We start from the raw sequence: 15,477 nt of genomic DNA, 5'->3' as shown, positions 1-15,477 counted from the left end.
ATGGGACATGCATCTTTTCCCCAGGCTCACCTTTATAAAAATGTGGCCCTCAATGTAATTGCTAAAATTTCTTACAATACTTCCTATTTAGAACATAAGAACATAAGAATGGCCGTACCGGGTCAGACCAAAGGTCCATCTAGCCCAGTATCCTGTCTACCGACAGTGGCCAATGCTAGGTCCCCCAGAGGGAGTGGACCAACAGGCAATGATCAAGTGATCTCTCTCCTGCCATCCATCTCCATCCTCTGACAAACAGAAGCTAGGGACACCATTCCTTACCCATCCTGGCTAATAGCCATTAATGGACTTAACCACCATGAATTTATCCAGTTCTCTTTTAAACGCTGTTATAGTCCTAGACTTCACAACCTCCTCAGGTAAGGAGTTTCACAAGTTGACTGTGCGCTGCGTGAAGAAGAACTTCCTTGTATTTGTTTTAAACCTGCTGCCTATTAATTTCATTTGGTGACCCCTACTTCTTGTATTATGGGAATAAGTAAATAACATTTCCTTATCCACTTTTTCCACATCACTCATGATTTTATATACCTTTATCATATCCCCCCTTAGTCGCCTCTTTTCCAAGCTGAAGAGTCCTAGTCTCTTTAATCTCTCCTCATATGGGACCCGTTCCAACCCCCAATCATTTTAGTTGCCCTTTTCTGAACCTTTTCTAGTGCCAGTATATCTTTTTTGAAATGAGACCACATCTGTACGCATTATTCGAGATGTGGGCGTACCATCGATTTATATAAGAGCAATAATATATTATCAGTCTTATTCTCTATCCCCTTTTTAATGATCCCTAACATCCTGTTTGCTTTTTTGACCGCCTCTGCACACTGCGCGGACATCTTCAGAGAACTATCCACGATGACTCTAAGACCTTTTCCCTGACTTGTTGTAGCTAAATTAGCCCCCATCATATTGTATGTATAGTTGGGGTTATTTTTTCCAATGTGCATTACTTTACATTTATCCACATTTCTATAGCACCTCCCCGCCTTTTTTGGAGGGGATGGGGATGATGTCTTACAAACTCAAATAAATAAACATCACAAATGCATTTGTGAGGTCTGCTCTTTTTCCAAAAGGAGATGCATTCTTCAGGAAGTGTGTAGAAGAAAAATATCCCATATTTGATGTGAAATAATGGATCTATCGTTCATATATGACCCCCTGCAATATGGTATCTGAGTATCTCATCATTTTTAAAGTATTTATCCCCACAACATCCCTGAGAGGCAAAAAGTACAGCTGGGCAACTGAGCCTTAAGATAGGCTAAGTATCTTGTCCAATATCACACACTGAGGGGTTTTTTTTTGGTGGTGGTGGGGGGGGGCAGGCATTTGAACACAGCTCTTCAAAGACTCAAGCTAGAATCCTAATCCATTGGGTCACCCTTCCCTCAACAGAGTAGTAAAAGAGAACACTGTAACAAGGACTTGGCCAATGTTGCAATAAAACTCCACACCAAAGACTCCCATCCAAAAAGGCTCTGCTGAGGTTCATACTTTCTGCGTGAAGTGGAATATTCCCTGTGGTAAAGCTTTAACTGGAACACCACCCCTGTTCAACAGCTCCTGAATAAGGATCCCAGCTGTTCAGAGGAGGGAGGGGACTGTTAGTGAAAGCTGGCCCATGCCTATTTAATTGGAACACTATGCACCTTTACAGTTGTGTTTCACTAGGATAGAACTTATTTTTCCAGTTTTCAGACCCTTATTAGACCTTTTTGTGGCGAATTGCACATTTAGTGTCTTGCACTATTTTGAATTGTAGTAGCTTAAAATCATTTTTTGAAATAAACAAACAAAGTTTGGGATTATAATTCTATTAATATACATTCTGTGCCTATTTGGAGGAAATTAAGGGTGAGTTTAGCTGCTTTTTGGAATATATTTGAGTTGATTCTAATTGGCCCAAGATTTTCTTGGTCAAAGTTCTTTTTTGCAGAATTCTCTCTGGGAGAAAATGTACCAGAGTAATTTATCATTTTTCATACAAAGACTTCACGGCCAGCAGGATGAATATTTTAGTCTAATTTGACTTCCTAAAACAAAGAACTTCATCTAGTAATTTCTGCATCAGGACCATGACTTTTAGAAAAACATCTAGCCCTGACTTAAAAACAGCAAGGAAGAAAGAATCTACCATATCCCTAGGTAAATTTTTTCTATGATTAATTATCCTCACAGTTAAAAATGTGTACCTGTTTCTAGTCTGAATTTGTCTAACTTCAGCTTCCAACCACTAGATCACATTATACTTTTGTTCTTCTAGATCAGTGGTGGGCAACCTGTGCCTCGCGGGTTGCACACGGCCTGTCAGGGTAATCCGCTGGGGGGCCACAAGACAGTTTGTTTACATTGACCATCCGCCGGCAGAGCCGCCCGCAGCTCCCAGTGGCTGCGGTTCGCTGTTCGCCACCCCCGCACCACTTCCCGCAGCTCCCATTGGGCGGGAACAGTGAACCGCGGCCACTGAGAGCTGTGGGCGGTCGTGCCTGCGGACGGTCAATGTAAACAAACTGTCTTGTGGCCCCCCCAGCGGATTACCCTGACAGGCTGTGTGCAACCCGCGAGGCACAGGTTGCCCACCACTGTTCTAGATTAAAGAGCCCTCACTATAGACATATCTTCCTCATAAAGGAAGATTCTTGTAGATCCTGATCAAGTCACCTCTTAACTGTGATAACTTAAATAGATTGGGCTTCTTTAGGCTCTTACTCTACAGCAGGGTTTTCCAAACCTCAAATAATTTTTGTAGCTCTCTTCTGAACCATTTCCAGTTTGTCAACTTCCTTTCCGAAGTGTGGACATGAGAAGTGGACTCAGGATTGTATTAATGGTCTCACTAATGCTGCATACAGAGATAATACCACTTCCCTATTCCACCCCTGCTTCTGCAGCCAAGGATCACATTCATCTTATTTGCTACAACATCAGATGGGGAGCTCATATTCAACTGGTTATCTACCATAACCCCTAAATATTTTTCAAAGTCATTGCTTTCCAGAGGAGGTACAGTCCTTCCTCTTATAATTGTGGTCTACTTTCTTTGTTCCTAAATGTGTATCCTTGCACTTGGTGGTGTTAAAAATGAGTGGTTTCAGAGTAGCAGCCGTGTTAGTCTGTATCCGCAAAAAGAACAGGAGTACTTGTGGCACCTTAGAGACTAACAAATTTATTAGAGCATAAGCTTTCGTGGACTACAGCCCACTTCTTCTTCTTCTTATGCATCCGAAGAAGTGGGCTGTAGTCCACGAAAGCTTATGCTCTAATAAATTTGTTAGTCTCTAAGGTGCCACAAGTACTCCTGTTCTTTTTAAAAATGAGTGCACCTTTCCAAGCAATCCAGGTCAGTTTGCATAATCGTCCCCATCATTATTTACCATTCCACTAATTTTTGTGTCCTCTGTAAACTTTACCAGCAATTATTTTATATTTTCTTTCAAATTATTGTTACAGATGTAGAAAAGCATTGGGCCAAGAACAGATCCCTCCAGGATCCCAATAGAAAGATCCCCCATTGCTTGAGGATTCCCCGTTTAGAATTACTTTTTGAGATCTATCAGTTAGCCAGTTTTAATCCATTTGATATGGGATGCATTGATTATGTATAGTGCTAATTTTTAATCAGAATGTCACGTGGGACCAACAGAAGTGTTAAGTATATTATGTCAGCACAGTTACTTTTATCAAGCAAACCTGTGATCACAGCAGAAATAGTATATCAAGGTTGTTGGACAGTACTTATTTTTCATAAAAAGATGTTGATTGGAATTAATTATATTACCATCTTCTAATTTTTTACTGATTGTTTCTATACCAGCCTTTCCATGATTTGGCCAGGGACTGATGTCAGGCTAGCCGACTTACAGTTTCCCAGGTCATCCCATTTATCCTTTTTAAATATTGGCAAAACATTAGCTTTTTTTCCATTCCTCTGGAACTTTCCCAGTGTTCCAAGATTTGTTTAAAATCAACAATACTGGTTCAGTGAGATCCTTGGCCAATTTGTTTAACACTCTTGGGTGAAAGTTATCTGGTCACTTCTGTAGGGCATTTTGCAAATTTGGTTGCTCTATTCTTGACAGTTTTTTTAATGCTGTCATGTGTTTTTCTACCTGCTATTCCCATCTTACCCCAATCTGGGCACCAAAGGGAAATCAATTCTTTTGTTGCTATCACAGGTAGCTAATCTGTAGGAGATTGGGTTTATTCTTCTCTCAGATGTCGTTCATGTTGTCTGTGTTTAAGTTTGAAAGGTTGTATGGTTTTTGAAAGATGCATGCATACTTTGCAATTTTAAATAACATATTGACTGCATTTGCACACTTATATGTTTTCTCAGACAGTCCACAATGAATTTCCATGTGTAGTTAGAATTTTTTTATGCTTCAGCACTAAAGCCAGTGAGTGCATTGTTTCTGGGGTTTTGTTTCCCATTACACTAAGTCATTCAAGGGAAGCTTGACTTCAGTTGGACTTTGGATGGACTTTGATTAATGATCTGAAACTGGATGGGTAAATACCTCCCTCCCCTACAGAGCTGAGGATGGATGGATTGTCTGCCTCCATGGTGGTGCATTTAGTTAATGATTTCTGAAAGGGGGAATGAATTAGTTTGTTTATAGTCCTTACATAACCAAACATCTGGCCTCTGTTGTTTGTATATGTTTTAAATTTAAATTTCAGAAAAGTTGAATTTTTTTTTGTTCCCACAGTTCCATGATTTGTTGTTTCAGAAATATTACACTAAACAAAAAGAAAACTGAAATATATGACCTCTCCATAATAAAAAGGCAATTAAAAGGAAACAGAGTTACTGCATTTATTTATTTTTGGAGGCTATTGGTTTAGAATCCCATTTCAGAATCTCACAAATAAAGAACCAGTTCTACAACTCTGTGGCATAATTTTACTCAGATGAGTAGTCTCATACATCTCAATGGGGCTACTCATATAAGTAACCTTCTGCACGTGTTTGAATTTTTGCACGGGTTGAGCTTGTACACTCAGGGTATGTCTACACTGCAATCCCAGGTAGAAATGCCCACACTAGCATGGCAAAATATAGCAGTGTAGATGTGGTGGCAGGGGCTTCATTGCAGGCTATACAAGCAGACTGGGGACCTACTCGTCTGGCTGGAACCTGTGTGTTGACTGTGCACTGCTATTTTTAGTCAAGCTAGTGCAGGTATGTCTATCTAAGCTGCAGTCACACCTCCAATTGCAGTGTATGTGTACCCTAAAATGCTGATTTTTAAAAAAAAAGTAAAAATTCTGTAAAAAAAAACACTAAGCCGATAGAAATGTATATTCCTGCAATTCTGTACTGTTTCAACACAGTTCTGCACAACTAGCAATCTCAGCTCAGGAAAGGAGTTATAGGGGAATAGGTGAGATAATGGCAGATGAGGTTTAAGGTCTATTGTCAGAGCTACATAAAAAGATTTGTTGGTATCTGCTTGGACTATTCCTTGTACATTTATCCTTTTGTACACTTTACTCTTTCTGCAGAGACACAGCCATGGGAGATGGTGGTTATTGATGCTGGAATGAGAATGTTCCAGGTTCTGAAAAGTGGGTCTTTTGCTTTTGTTTAATTGATAAAACACTTCTGGAAACTTCATTAAACAAATAGAAACATCTGCAGTTTTCTTCCTGTCTGTCACAAATGATTGATGCTACAACTTTATTAAGAGCAAACAAAATTCAGTGTAATTATGCTGCTATTGCCAATATTTTGGCACAAGGTGGGGCCCTTTTATAGTTGAAGAATTTTGATCTCCCAGCACAAAAACTTCACTATATGTGGAGTTTCACTATGATGGGTGAGGGCCTGCCTGGCAAAAATGCCACCCACTTGCATCAGTGTGTGGGGGAAATTGATGGGGCTGTGGGGAAATGGGACGGTCCCAGCGGCAAGGGAGGGAGACACTCATCAAGGGACAATAGGTCGACCCTTCCCCTGGAAGTCTCTGGCACCCATTGGCCAGCTGGGGGAGAGGGGTGCTCATCGCCAGCGTTCCCCTACTCCCAGGATTTTGCCCCATGCAGGAGCCACATGGAGCCTCTTTCAGCTGTCCACCCAAACTAGAAATGGGAACCTGGTCTGACAGATGCGGTGGGTCTAGCTGATCACCTGTTTAGGGGGTCAGGAAGGAATTTTTTCTCCCATGGGTCAACTGGTGGAGGGCAGGGAGGTTTTTATCTTCCTTGTAGCGCTTTCAAGCCACAGTGGGTTAAGCAGGAACATGCTTAGTACCTGACTGAGTTACCAGGGTGGAGTTGTTTATTCAGCACAACCTGTGGCCAGTCTCCAGTGCAGTTAAGAGAATAAAATGAATGGTTCCCAGAGGTAAAAGATTTTGATGATGGGTTTGGGCTCAAGTGATAGGGTGAGACCTTGTGGCCCTCATGGGTTGAGATTCCCACCCTGCTGCACCTTCTGTCTCCCTCAAGGGCTGGAAGGGGATTGCATGGGGGGTGCTAGGACTCAGAGAGAGATGAGTCCTTCGGGATAAGCTGAGGAGAACCTATCCCGTGTTATGGATTATATGGTAAGGGGTCTTGTAACCTTTGCACTGGAACCCATTACATGCCTTGTATAGGAGAGGATGCATGATGAGCGGGTAGTGTCCCTCCCTTGTGTTAACGTTTAATAAAAGTTGTGGCCTGCTACTCAATTCCCCGTATGTCAGTCCTCATTTTGCTGTTGTGTCCACAACAATATCCCCTTCTCTTTTCCTCCTGGTTAGGCAGGTGACTTTGCATCATTCTGAGCAACCTTATGGCCACTCCTAGCAGTTTGCAGCTTGTAGTAAAAAAGCTCCTCTTCACTCTCCACTGCGAGCGCTGCAGCAGGACCACCCCAGCTCCTCCTAACTGCCTGCTGGGAGTAGTAGAAGTGAGGTCAAAAGACAGCAAGCCATCCCTTTATGGGGATTGTGGCAGATTTTCTTCTCAGGTAAGGCCCAGTCCTGTAAAATGTTGAGCCCTTCTGAGAAGTGCTGAGCATCCTCAACTCTCTTTAGAGACAATGGAAGTTGAGGATACTCATCACCTCTTGAAAGAGCTCAGCGCCATGCAGGACCAAGCCTTTGGAGCAGAAGTAGAAGGGAAGGCAAAGATCTTTTTGTAACGGAACATTTATGCAACATTAATGTGGTAGATAACTGTGCATTTTGATAGGATTAGCACAGTGGAATCTTCTTGTATTGGAATGAACTAAGAGGTTCTGAAGGTGCTGAAATCACTAGGAGTTAAGGGCACATAGCATTTTGTTGGACGTGCTCAACGAACTGCAGGATCAAGCATTGTAAGAAGTGTCACTATTAAAGGAGTGAAAGTCCACTGAAAGTCCAGTGGAGTGAAAGTCCACTGAAATGCACTGAAGTAATTCTGGACTTTCAACTTGCGTCAGTGGAGGTCATTATAAGTCTGTTGTGTTATTATTTGGCTGTTAAAATATAAGAGCAATAGTCAGATTGGATGTGTCTGTTCAGAGAAATGCCAGTGCATGTTCTTTTGTACAGACCAGGCTACAGCTATTTTCATGAAAGATTTTCAATAGCTTGCTTTGTACTTTATTTATTCACTCCAGATTGTATTTGCATATACCATATTGCAACATACTGTGGTATGCAAGCATGTTTGTAACTTGCAATCCTTCTTTGGCTTTCCAAATATACTAGGGGATGGCTATAAATTGTGTTCCTTGAACTACTAGCACTGCCTTTAGCTCTTTCCGACCCTGAATTTTAAATTCCATCTGCTAACTGATTTACTGACATCATCCAGGGGATAAGAGAGTAGGGAAGAACATGTGCCAAGGCTAGTGCTATCATGGATTAGGCCATATTTTTCTTTAAAAAAAATGAAGAAGATGAACAGGTTACCAGAGTTAATGTCTCTGCTGAATCAGTTTCGAAAGCTATCCATCTTCTCTTGAGAAGGGTGGTTTGACTCCTTTGATGCTAAATTACATACTGTAACTAATACAATCTCCCAGATTGGTAACTGAGAGGAAATAGTAGAGAAGGACCTTAAGGCTATGGCAAAAAGATTTTTGGTTCTGTAAGCAAAAACTATTAAATGCCCTGATTCTGCAAGGTATTTAAAACATGAACCTAACTTTAAGCATGGGAGCTGTCTCAGAGATATCAGATACTGGCATGCCTAAGTATCTTGCTGAATTGGACCTAAAACATTAACAGTTATTCTAATTAATGGTAACGCCTTGCTGTATACAAATATAAAATCTACAAAACTTTATTAAAGCATTGATAATCAGCATATCGATCTGTCTCTATGATGTTTGGGACCAGAGGTAATGGAGAGTGTCTAGGTAATTCAGTTTTGTTGTTTTAATATTATTTGCAAGCTTCTGATCCCGCGTCCATCTATCAACATTGTTTAGAATACTTAATAAAGGTTCAGAGTGAAATTCTGGCCCCACTGAATTCAGTGAAAAAACTCCAATTGACTTCAATAGGGTCAGGATTTTATCTTCCTTATTTAAATCAATCAATTAATTCTCTCTTCTATTGATACCAACACTGAAACATTTATATTCTCTTGTAATACAAAACAGCTGTTACAGTGGGACTGGGGGAAAAAAGTGTAAATATTAGGTATTACAGCAAAATTGAGATTTCTAATTTGTTTTCTAAAATGACTGATTCTAGATGTAAAAAAAAAAAAAAGTTTATGCTTCAGGCAGAATTTGCTGATCTTGTTTTTTCTGCTTCTGTCTTGTTTCCTGCCAACCTTAGAGTAATTAATCACCAAAGGCATTCTATTTCTCTTTTTAACTATGATGATGCAAAACCTTTTTTTGCTTCTCAAATCAAAGTAAGAAAGATAGCTCTGTCAATATGGATAACCAGTCTGATATTGATCTGACAGACTATTAGATTGCGGCAGCTGCCTGTAATTTAATATCTATTTAATGATTATTCCTAGGCCAATCTCAGTAATAATATTTAATGTGTGAAATTAAAACCATATGGCTGATATTTGTTCTAAATCTGCTTTCCTTCCTCCATTTTTGAGGACTTATCTTTCTAGACAAAAAGTTATGAACTGTTGATAATGATTATCATCATCTCTCTTTTTATTTCATTTTGTCTCATTATGAATTAACCACCTAATTATTACGAAGTGATAGATAACATAAGAAAGGACAGTAATGTGGCCTGAAATTCTATGTCATCAAGAAGCTGATTTACACTGAGCTCCTGGAACAAAATGTTTAAAACATGCTCCCTCCTTGCAAACAAGGGGCAAGAGTTAGTTGTGTTGCCCACATATTTACAGCTACTGTGTTCTTTACTCCACTTACATTTTAGTTGAAAATTCAAATACAGCATGTTTCACTGTAGCAAAGGCCCCAAATGGCTTTTAAAATACATGTGCCAAATTCAAAGCTGGTGTAACTGGAGAAGGTCCATTGACTTCAATTAGTAGAGATGGAAGGAATATGTGATCAGAACACTACACCATCTTTGATCTTGTTCTGGCCTTGATCATTGATGTCTGCCAGTTAAGAAACTGGCTCAAAATGTACTATTACTCCCTCCTTCTACAGAGGGGAGGGAATTTCTCTGCACCTGCAATGATAAGACCACTGAAGATAATGGTCTCATGTTTTGCTAGACTGACCAAGGCCAGTACTGAGGACAAACTCTGTTTTGCTTTTAACACTATAGAGCCCTCCTCTTTTCAGATGGCTCTAACTATGGCACTCTGCTAGAACAGAAGCCATGTAGCTTCCTCCAGAGCAGACAGCAAGACCAATTGTGAGGAGTACTTGAGTACTCTCAAGTAAGCATCATAATTCTTTCTACCCCAGGCTCTAAACTCATCTCCTACATAAGATCCCACAGACCTAGGAAACAAGAGATTCAAGTTTATTTTTATATTTGGAAAGTATTATCACTAATAATCAGCCAGCCAATAATCTCAGACTTGCTGGAACTTCTTATTCTAAGTTTAACACTTACATGTAACAATAAATGCTAGGTCAGATTGATCCAAATCCAGAGATTTGGTTCTAATTTGTTGGGCTAGCCTTAAAGAGTGAACTTCAGATTTTTGAGCATCTATTGTTTTCATCCCTGGTCGCAGTATTAACAGTAAGGGAATAATGTATAATGTCAACAGTAGCATAAGTACATTGAAATGTGGCGTACTGTTATGAAGATAGTTGGACAGAAAAGTATGGCAATTGTTTTTGTCATTTCCATGCTATGTGCTAAAGATGGAGACTGTAGGGCCAAAATTCTGGTGTTATTGCACAGTGATGAGTAGCAAAATGAAGCCACAGTCAGGGCATATTAGAGATGTTACCACTGGCACTGCCTCCAGCAGGAATGGTGTGTATGCACTTGTGTTCTGAAGTTCAAAAAAACTTGTGAAAAAAGACTCTTTTTGGATGCCTTTTGCCAAATTTCCAGGGTTGTGAATGTGGAAGATGTAAACATGATTTTGGCTGAACAAACAGATAATTTTTTACAACTACAAGAAAGTAGAAAATTCATACTTCATCAATATTCCATACAAAGATGGACTACAAGCTATCAGGAACAGTATCCCCGATAATGTCACAGCTAATCTGGTGGCTGAACTTTGTGTCTTTGTCCTCACCCACAACTATTTCACATTTGGGGACAATATATACCTTCAAGTCAGCGGCACTGCTATGGGTACCTGCATGGCCCCACAGTATGCCAACATTTTTACGGCTGACTTAGAACAACGCTTCCTTAGCTCTCGTCCCCTAACGCCCCTCTCTACTTGCGCTACATTGATGACATCTTCATCATCTGGACCCATGGAAAAGAAGCCCTTGGGGAATTCCACCATGATTTCAAAAATTTCCATCCCACCATCAACCTCAGCCTAGATCAATCCACACAAGCGGTCCATTTCCTGGACACTACTGTGCTAATAAGCGATGGTCACATAAATACCACCCTATACCGGAAACCTACTGACCGCTACACTTACCTACAGGCCTCCAGCTTCCATCCAGGACACACCACACAGACCATTGTCTACAGCCAAGCTCTAACATATAACCGCATTTGCTCCAATCCCTCAGATAGAGACAAGCACCTACAAGATCTCTATCAAGCATTCTTAACACTACAATACCCACCTGCTGAAGTGAAAAAACAGATTGACAGAGCCAGATGAGTACCCAGAAGTCACCTCCTACAAGACAGGCCCAACAAAGAAAATAACAGAACACCACGAGCTGTCACCTTCAGCCCCCAACTAAAACCTCTGCAGTGCATCATCAGAGATCTACAACCTATCCTGAAAGATGATCCTTTACTCTCACAGATCTTGGGAGACAGACCTGTCCTCGCTTACAGACAACCCCCTCAACCTAAAGCAAATACTCACCAGCAACCACACATCAATGAACAAAAACACTGACCCAGGAACCTATCCTTGTAACAAAGCCCGATGCCAACTCTGTCCACATATCTATTCAAGTGACATCATCATAGGACCTAATCACATCAGCCATACCGTCAGGGGCTCGTTCACCTGCACATCTACCAATGTGATATATGCCATCATGTGCCAGCAATGCCCCTCTGCCATGTACATTGGCCAAACCGGACAGTCTCTACGCAAAAGAATTAATGGACACAAATCTGACATCAGGAATCATAATACTCAAAAACCAGTGGGAGAACACTTTAACCTGTCTGGCCATTCAGTGACAGACCTGCGGGTGGCTATCTTACAACAGAAAAACTTCAGAAACAGACTCCAATGAGAGACTGCTGAGCTGGAATTGATATGCAAACTAGATACAATCAACTCAGGATTGAATAAGGACTGGGAATGGCTGAGCCATTACAAACATTGAATCTATCTCCCCTTTTAAGTATTCTCACACTTCTTATCAAACTGTCTGTACTGGGCTATCTTGATTATCACTTCAAAAAAATTTTTTTTCTCTTACTTAATTGGCCTCTCAGAGTTGGTAAGACAACTCCCACCTGTTCATGCTCTTTGTATGTGTGTATATATATATCTCCTCAATATATGTTCCACTCTATATGCATCCGAAGAAGTGGGCAGTAGCCCACGAAAGCTTATGCTCTAATAAATTTGTTAGTCTCTAAGGTGCCACAAGTACTCCTGTTCTTTTTGCGGATACAGACTAACACAGCTGCTACTCTGAATACTTCATCTTCTGACCATTCGGACAAACATTCAGTTCTCAGGTTGCGCTAGCATGATGAAGATGGAACAAACTGTTTTTATGATGCTTGGCTGGAAAGAGCCAAATCTTTTACAGTAGTCAGCTAACTTTACCATGTCCATGTTTAAAGTGGCATCAAGCTCATGAAACGTTCATGACACAGTGGAAAATTACAACAATAGTAGGTTAGTTCTAGAATCATTGGGCCATCTTGTTAGATTGTGAATAGAAGTTAATATTTGCTTTTGTAGCTTTCATAATTATACTTTGATTGCTTGATGTGAATCTTCATCTTATAGTTCATTATGAATAATGACTAGCACATTCATTTCTAGTGAGTCAGATTCAGTGTATGCATAAAAACTACAAAAAAAATCTACCTCAATTTCTGCCAATTAGTCCACATTATTATTTGAGCCACTACCTCTCTACTACTTTTATTGAAGAATGGTTAATTTCAAAATGACTGTTGTGCTCTCCTGGGCAAGGACTTTTATTGCCTCTTTGTCTGTATTAAAACAAGGTTGTGAAGACATTGCCCTGTGTTATCAACAAAGTCTGTCTTATGGAATTTATGATGCATCACTGGCTGTTTGCCTGCCTGGTGGCAGATATGTTTCATCAATAAACATTACAAATTAAACACAACAGTATATTCTAAACTGTTCACATCTTTCTATACAGGGTTATTAAAAGTGAAATCAAATTCCCAGACTACAAGGAGTAGAGCATGTGATGATACATGCAGTGTTACAACTGTATATGAGACAATAAGTTATTTGCAATGAAAATTACTGAGAAACATATAGGCTGATAGAAATTATTTATGCTGCTGTGAAGCAGGAGTACGTCCATTGGAATCAGTGCTGTAAAATTGACACATATGGGAGATCTGAACCAGAACAATATGATTTAAGACCTGTAGACTATATTTGTTCATTTTTTTCTCTTTTTGCTTGGCATATTGATTGCCTTTAGTGTTTAAGTCTTCACAGATTCATATTGTGGGAAAGGTCTTTGGCATTTAGGGGCTTGTCCAAAGCTCACTGAAGTAAATGAAAAATAAACAGGGATTACCTGCACTGTACTTTTATCTGCCAGGTAGTCCCAGACATCTAATAATACAGTTCTCATTTCGGTATAGCTGGACAATGACCGCCCTACACTGAAAGCAGGAGGACTGCTGTCCAGGCTTGCCGGAGGAAGGCAGTAGTGCTTTATGCCGGGGAAGGGGGACAAGGTCAGAAACTGCTGCAAAAAGGTGTGTTGGTCAGCTTTGCAGTGCTGACTCATCCCCTTGGAATGTAAGGACAGAAGGCTTTAAAGGTGAAAGCTCTGGTGTTGGAAACCCCGTTCTGCACGCAGCAGGCAAGGCAGCATCCACCCTCCTTACTCTTGAAGTGTGATTAGCAGGTGGGGTTTGAACCTGCTGTGGGCATTGTGCTAGTCACTTCTTTATAGGGGTGCTGGGAAGGAATTTTTTCCCTCACCACCATATTGGCTTTGGTTGAGTGTTTTTTTTCTGCCTTCCCCCACAGTGGGTGTTAGGGAACACTTATTACAATGAGCACAAAAGATGTGGTAGGCTATATGTCGCAACTTATTTGGTAAGTATGGGGCGGATGCCTCCATAGGGAAGGCATCTAGTGACCAGATAAATAGCCTGGTAAAGGACTTAAAAAGGAGGTGCTGATTAATGGAACGGAACGGTGTGGGGTTTGGGACTCATATGGTTGGAACGGCAGGGAGCCAACTAGGGTGACCAGACGTCCCGATTTTATCGGGACTGTCCCGATATTTGCTTCTTTGTCCCGCGTCCCAACCAATGTTAGGTCGGGACACTGGACAAACAAGCAAGGCTCCCGCACACAGGCGCAGCCCGGAAGGGCTCATGCCCCTCCCCCGCCCCAACTCCGCCTCCTCCTTCCCCATTGGCTCCCTCCCCAAATCCCCGCCTCTTCCCAAGCACGCCCTGCCCGGGAGACGCAGGGGAGCGCAGGGCCGGGGTGAGTGTGAGTCCGGCCTGGCCCCGAGCAGGCAAGACTCGGACGGGGCGGTACCTGGAAGGAGAGTAGGGGGGTGGCCTGAGGGGCCAGGCAGTGGCTGTTGTCCCCACCTGGGCAGCGGGACTCGGAAGCAGCCGCTGCTGCAGCTCCCACTGCCGCGGGGGGAGGAAACGGCCATGGCGCTCCGCGGCTGCGGCTCTGGCGCCCGGGCCCAAACCCGAACCCCCCGAGCCCGGGCCTGCTGTGGGTAGGGTGACCAGACAGCAAGTGTGAAAAATCGGGACGGGGGTGGGGGGTAATAGGAGCCTATATAAGAAAAAGACCCCAAAATCGGGACTGTCCCTATAAAATCGGGACATCTGGTCACCCTAGCTGTGGGGACCCAGCAGCGCGCACGCTGCACCCAGCCCCTGGCCGGTCATGTCTGGGCTGGCTGCCCAGCTGGTGCAATCCCGTGGGCAGCCCCAGGGCGGAAGCATCGGCAGCCCTGTTCGTTCCCCTGTGGGACCCGAGCAGGATGGAGGTGCTGGAGCCTGTTGCCCCCACTCCGGGGCCACCCGCAGGATTGCACCAGCTGGGCAGCAGCCCAGACACAACTGGCCAGGGGTTGGGCGCAGTGTGCGCGCTGGGTCCCCACAGCAGGCCCGGGTTCGGGGGGTTCGCGGGCACCAGAGCCACAGCTGCCGAGTGCCATGTGCTTGGCCAGCAGCCGCTTCCTCTCCATGCAGCAGTGGGAGCTGCAGCAGCGGCTGCTCCCGAGTCCCGCTGCCCAGGTGGGGAGAACAGCCGCCGCCTGGCCCTGCGGGCGGCCCCCCTACTCTCCCTCCAGGTACCGTGCCAGAGTCCTGCCTGCTTGGGGCCAGGCCAGACTCACACTCACCCCTGCCCCGTGCTCCCCTGCATCTCCCGGGCTTCCCTCCAGCGCTTGCAGAGGGAGGAGGAATGGGAGGGGGGAGGGGTTGGGGTTTAAAAAAAATTTTTTTTTTGCTCTGCCCCCTTCACCCCCCCCCTACATCCCGATATTTGACCTGGGTGATCTGGTCACCCTAGAGCCACCCCCCTTTCTTATAGTCCACCTTACCCCTCCTACGAGGGGGGCGGGGTGGATGCTAAGGTCCTAGCAATGGATTTGCTCCAGGGACCTGGAAGGAGAAAGAGGTGGAGCTGGTAAAAGCCCCCCGGGTAATCATGGAATAAACATGGGGTTACCTGCACTGTACACTTTTATCTGCT

The 15,477-nt window shown here is 42.9% G+C and overlaps 1 protein-coding gene across 1 annotated transcript in view; it reads right to left on the bottom strand.

Moving 5' to 3' along the window:
• LGR5 (leucine rich repeat containing G protein-coupled receptor 5) overlaps positions 1-15,477 on the bottom strand; it is a 124,690-nt gene that overhangs the window by 48,549 nt on the left and 60,664 nt on the right. The gene's annotated exons all lie outside the window — the stretch shown is intronic.

The sequence above is a fragment of the Malaclemys terrapin genome, chromosome 1 (genome assembly GCF_027887155.1).
Source record: "Malaclemys terrapin pileata isolate rMalTer1 chromosome 1, rMalTer1.hap1, whole genome shotgun sequence".
Classification (NCBI taxonomy): Eukaryota; Metazoa; Chordata; order Testudines; family Emydidae; genus Malaclemys; species Malaclemys terrapin.
The sequence above is the reverse complement of the archived record's forward strand: the minus strand, read 5'-3'. Positions and strand labels throughout refer to the sequence as shown.